Here is a 6,513-nt window from a genome sequence, read left to right as displayed (position 1 = left end):
GGTGAAAGCTACGCTCCCTGTCCTTGAGGAAAAGATTTTCAAGCTAGAGTTCCCAGGGCCTGAATTAAGGCCCTGCAATAGGAAAAATACTTGTATACATGTGTAATATAAGCTATATAGGTACATATGTATGTTTATTTCATATTATGATTATTATTATTGATTTTTTATTTAATTTTTATTTTATTCATTTTATTGTTTATTGTATTTAGTATTGTTATACACATAATATTTATTATGTTGTGCACATATATTATAAAATTATACACAATAATTCAGTACATTGAATCATTTTCATTAATACTTTATTAAGTGTTGAAACATGATATATAATTAAATGGAGGCATTTGTCAAGTAATCACATGGTTAGAGTCTGTCCCCAGTATGAGCTTTGTCTTATTTATCTTTGGACAACTTCCTATAGGGATTTGTTTAGATGATTTATACTCAGAAGCCTTTTCTTGTGGATAGGCAAGTTCAGGGATAAAATTGTAAGGTTGGGCTGGGAATGTGGCTTAGTGGTAGAGAGCTTGCTCAGCATGCATGAATGCCAGGATTTGAATCCTCAGTGCCATATACTCAGAAAAAGCCAGAAAGTGTGGTGTGGCTTAAGTGGTAGAGTGCTAGCCTTGAGAAAAAAGAAGCTCACAGACAGTACCCAGGCCCTAATTTCAAGCCCCAGGTCTGGCAAAACAATACGCCAGATTCCAGTGGCTCTGGAAACCTACTTTCTCAGGAGGCTGAGATCTGAAGATCACAGTTTGAAGACAGCCTAGGGAAGGAAAGCCTGTTAGACTCTTACCTCCAATGAACCATCAAAAAAAACCACATGTGGCACTGTGGATCAAGTGGTAGAGTGTTTGCCTTGAGCTGAAAGGCTCAGGGACAGCACCCAGGCTTCAGTTTGAGACACACAACTGGAAAAAAGAGTGAGGGTTAATCAAAGTAATTTTCCTATTTGCTATTTATGAGAATATTTTTTGGAAAATGTATGCTGATGTACACAGAATTGGAGTCAGACCTCAAGATTCAATTGTAGCACATCCATAAGCCCAGCCTCTCAGACTCTAGCATTATAAACTTGTGTCCTACAGGGTTCTGAAAGGCACACTGTTGAAAGGCTTAATGTGCTCCCCAAGCCGTTTGTGATAAGCAGTTAACTTGTCTTGTCAATGTCATTACAGTTCTGACCATAGCAGAGAACCAATAGCTCATGCCCATCACGCTAGCTCAGGAGGCTGAGGTCTCTATCACTGGGTGAAACCAGCAAAGGCAGGGAAGTCTAGGACACTCTGACTTCCTGTTCTGAAAGGTCAGATGCTCAAGAAATTCCTGTGCTTCCCTTGGTGATGAGAAGTTACTTGCACTCTAAATGTTCTTGGAGTTCTTGAGCTACAGAAGAAGGAAAGAAATATTATTGACCCATCTGGGATTCAAATGAAGTTCTCAGAATCCAAGCCCTAGCTCAGTTAGCAGGAAGAACTCCAGTGTAACACTGTATTTGAAGGACAGAAAACAGATAGAGTTACAGCAGGGTCAGGCTTTTCTCAGCCTCTTCAAACGATGACTAATTAACCTTCCTCCCTCAAGTGAAGGGAGCTTCAGGCTATCTTTAAGTTACCAATAGAGAGCCAGTTTACTGGGGGAGAGGGGAGGAACAGAGTAAAAAACCCTGCTCTCTGGTCTTAGGGAGTGGGTTTTTGACTCTCCATTTGTCACATTTGAAGGTCCTTCAATCTCTACCAATCCATTATCCTTACTTCATGCTCCACATCATTAATGCAAATCCCCAGTCCAAGGAGGGGCAGGGCCATTTTTCTTCTGTCTCCAAGCACCTGAGTTAGAACCTGGTTCTGCCATCTTGACTCTAGGGTTCTTGGCTGCCTGAGAAGTGGGAGAGAGACAGTCATCCTACTCTGCGATTGTGTGAAGGCGATGCTGGTGTCCTGGCACACTGCAGAAAGCTTCATGACTGGGAAGTGTTCCCTTCTTTCCTTCTGACTTCAAAATCAGATTCATCTATCAATATTCTTTCTTTCTTTCTTTTCTTCCTTCTTTCCTTCAGTCTTTCCTTCCTTCCTTCCTTCCTTCCTTCCTTCCTTCCTTCCTTCCTTTCTTTCTTTCTTTCTTTCTTTCTTTCTTTCTTTCTTTCTTTCTTTCTTTCTTTCTTTCTTTCTTTCTTTCTTTCTTTCTTTCTCTCTCTCTCTCTCTCTCTCTCTCTCTCTCTCTCTTTCTTTCTCTTTATTTCTTTCTATCTCTCTACCTACCTTCCTACCTAGGTAGCTATCTCTTTGACAGTTGTTGGGTTGAACTCAAGGCTTGGGCACTGTCTCTACCACTCTGCTATTTGAACAACAGCACATATTGTGGCTTTGTCTGTGTACTGGTGCCTGCGGAATCGAACCCAGGGCTTCTTGCATGCTAGGCAAGCATTCTCTCATTAATCTATATTCCCAGTCCCTTCATTTTTTCCTTAATAGCAATTTTTACATAAGTATGCTAGCATTTTATGTTCTCAAGTTTATTTTTCTGAATACCGGTTACTTCTAAGAAACCTGATCTTCTCTTCCCCTGCCTGATTTGTGATTGTTCCTGAATTGCCCTCATAATAAAATTTAAATAAAGGCTGCTGAGAGCTTCAGTGTGCATCATATAAAGACACAGACCTAGAACCCTGGAAGAGAAAAAGCAATGGGCCTGAAATGAAGAGAATGATGCAGTATGCACAACTAGCATATCTGAAAAATAAACCAGTAAATAAAAGCAGAGTTTGCACTACGGGAGGTAGTATACATACACACATAAGTAGGTAGGGCACTGATATATAAACTTGACCTTCCCTTTTTGAATTTTCTTGTGGCCATCCCAGGGCTTAAACTAAGGGACTGATGTGTTCCTGAGCTGCTTTGCTAAAGGCTGAAGCTCTACCTCCACCACAGTTACACTTCCTGCCAGCTGGTAGTTAATTGGACATAAGCAATTCCCAGGCTTTCCTGCCTGGTCTGGATTGTATCTCCTGCTCAGTTTTCTCTCTCAAAGCTGGAGCTCTACCCTCTGGGCCACTTCTCCACTTCTGGTTCTCTGTTGGTTTATTGGAGAAAATAGTCTCAGAGACTTTCCTGCTCGGCTGGCTTGAATGGCGTTCTCCTGAGGAGGCTTCAAGTGGTTTCCTCAGGGATTCACCGAGGATCCGCTCCACACAAACCCTTAGTCTAAATCTCTAGGAGTACTAGAGAAAAATGGAAACATTGTTATACCCCAGTTGCAGAACCCCCACCAAAAAGACCACTGAGAGTCAGACTTTACAGCTGTTTTAAGGTTTTATATAAATGGGCTGCAGCTAGGGCCTTGTCCTACACTCTAAACAGCAGCACCTAGGAGGAGAGCCCCAAGGTAAAGATTTGCAGGGTTTATAAAGGCACACAACCAACCCGGTGTATGGATTACCACCATGTGATGCTCAGCTAGAAACAAAGAACAAGTGGTCACTGCCTCACAACTTTAACCCTTCATTCCCCCCATTGACTTATGGTCCTGAGACACAATTTTGTGGCTCCATCCCCAAACTAAACTCCAACTGCTCTTGATCTTGAATGGGTATGGTCCTTAACTGACCTAACCATACTATTAAACAACAATACCAGTAACAATCAGTTCATTTTTCTTTTCTTGAGGTGTATGCAGAGCGGTTGGGTAGGATGCTTGGAGAATTCCTATGTTTCCTCACGGTTGTCCAGGGCAAAGGGATCAGCCGTTCTGGTGTGGGAGCAGTGGGTCCAAGCAACAATGCCATCCACCTTAAGGGCAGTAGGTGTAGCCATTAGCACCATGTAAGGTCCCTTCCACCGTGGTTCCAGAGATATTAGGTTGTGCCTTCGAACAAACACCCAGTCCCTTTGTTTATACAAATGGAGGGGGGGTAGGAATAGAAGCAGAATCATATAATGCTCTAAGCTGGAGCCACATCCTCTTATGCACCAGCTGTAAATAGTCAAGCTTACACAGAAATTCAATATCATCCAAATCAGCAAGCAACTCAGTCTGAAGGCTAGGGATAATGGGTGGGGGGTGTACATACATTATTTCAAAAGGAGTAAAGCCAAGCTAAATGGGTGAATTTCTTACTCTAAACAGGGCAAAATTAAGCAGCGATACCCAATCTGGGCCAGTCTCTAAGGCCAAATTAGTTAAGGTCTCTTTTAGAATCCGATTCATTCTTTCTACCTGCCCTGAACTCTGGGGTCTATAAGCACAGTGCAATTTAGAATCCGTCCCCAGTGCCGTGGCTATTCCCTGAATTACTTTTGAGAACAAAGCCGGTCCATTGTCCTACCTGATGGTGGATGGGAGGCCATACCTGGGTTGGATTTTTTCCAGGATCTTCTTAGCCATGATGTTCGCAGTCTCATGCGTTGTTGGGTAGGCTTTAACCCATCCTGAAAAGGTGTATACAAAAATTACCAAAAATTTATATCCAAATTTTCCAGTTTCAATTTCTGTGAGGTCTACTTCCCAATACACACCTGGCCTATCTTCATGGAGGCAAGCTCCTTTTGTAACCAGTTGATTAGGGGCATTGGTGAGCTGACAGCTTTTAAAATTTTTAACAATGTCCTCAATGAGTTGATTTTCTTGCCTGATTTTTACTTCTGAGTTTAGGAGCAAGTCCTCCATTCTTCAGGTTCCCATGTGAGAGACCAGATGGATTCTCCTAAGAATCCTCTTGCCCAATCTTTGTGGCAAGATAAGTTTCCCCTCACCAGTTTTCTTCCAGTCTTCATTTCTTTCTCTGTCCATGGAAATTTTCTTTATCTACCCCAAGTCTTCTTGGGAGTACTGAGGCTCAGGAGGCAAAGCTTATGGCCCTGGGTCTACTTCCGCTCTGGGCTGGAGATCCACATCCTTAGCTGCCTGATCGGTCAAGTTATTTCCTCAGTTATTGAATCAGTTACCTTTTGATGTCCAGGACAGTGGCAATATTTACTGGTTCCCATGAGGCACGGATGAGGCTTAAAATTTCTTGTTCGTTTTTTATAGCCTTTCCGTCAGCTGTCAACAGCCCTCTCTCTGGGTAAATGGCTCCATGGACATGCACATTGGCAAAAGCATACCAACTGTCCTTGTAAATGTTTAGTCTCTTCCCTTTTCCCTTCTGTAGGGCTTTTGTTAGTGCCACTAGTTCTGCTCTTTGTGCAGACATTCCCTGGGGGAGTGCTTCTGCCCACACTATCTAAGTGTCCATTGTGACTGCTGCACCGGTGTACCTTTTACCATCTCAAATGAAACTGCTGCCTTTTGTGAACAAGGTATGATCGGCATGCGATAGTGGCGAGTCCAACAAGTCTGGCCTCTTTTCTTTCGCCTGGTCACTCTTTTCACACTCAATTTCACGTTCCCTGTCTTTCCTTTCCTGTATTTGCTACTCTATCTCTCTCTCTCATTGTAAACCTTTTCACCGCAGCTTCGAGATCCCTAATAGACTTTTCACCAAGTCTGTCTAGAGCCTGCAAATTTCACTTTATGTCTGGTGCAGCTTGATTTATATAGGCAAACATAATCATCTGAGCCGACTCCTGGGTCTCAAGGTCATACGGGTATATTGACTAAAAGCTTCCATGAGCCGCTCAAGATATGCTGTTGGAATTTCACTTCCTTCCTAACATCATAAACTTTGGCCATATTATTACTTTGGCAATCCGCCACCTTGAGACCTGCCAACAGAGCCTGGAGATAGTCGAGGAGTTGCTCCCTACTTTCAACTGTATTGTAGTCCCATGTTGGTCGCATCTCAGGAAAATAGGTAGTCATTAGGGCAGGATCTGTGATAGGTGCTCCTGTGGGGCCAGGGATATATTTCTGGGCCGCCTCTTGGATACAGTCTCTCTCTTCGGTGGTAAAAAGGACCTGTAAAAGCTGACTACAATCATCCCAAGTGGGCTGATGAGTAAAGAGAATAATTTCAAGCAAACGAATTAAATCCTGGGGTTTCTCAGAAAAGGGGGCATTTTGGGTGTGCCAATTGTATAGATCACTGGTAGAAAATGGCCAGTATTGGAGTTGCTGTTGACCATCCGCATCCACAGGACCTATGGGGCATAAGGGAAAAACAGGTGCATTAGAAGGAGGATTGATACGATGGCATTGTCGAGTGACTGGCCCCTCAGAAACTTGAAGGGCAGGTGCCGAGTGTTCTATAGCTCCCTCCTCCTCTTGATCATTCACAGGTTCTGCAAAATGAACCTGGAAAGGAGAGTATGGGGGAGGAAACATTTCTTCATCCAAGTTATCTCCCTGAAAAACCAGGGGGTACTTTTCTTTCCCTCTGTGTCAGTTTCTTTTTGTAAGTCTAGGGGGCTAGATGGAGTGGTGCCTATGGTTTCCAGTCCCGTCAGACGTACAGTCCAAAAAACAATAAACAGTACAAACAAAACACACTCATGCCCTACAGTTACAGAAAAAAAAAAGCCTTACAAAGTGGAGATCTCCCAAATTGGTCCACTGACTAATATCACG

This window comes from Dipodomys spectabilis, unplaced genomic scaffold, assembly GCF_019054845.1.
Source record: "Dipodomys spectabilis isolate Male_0828 unplaced genomic scaffold, ASM1905484v1 ptg000116l, whole genome shotgun sequence".
NCBI lineage: Eukaryota > Metazoa > Chordata > Mammalia > Rodentia > Heteromyidae > Dipodomys > Dipodomys spectabilis.
This window is presented reverse-complemented; position numbering follows the sequence as displayed.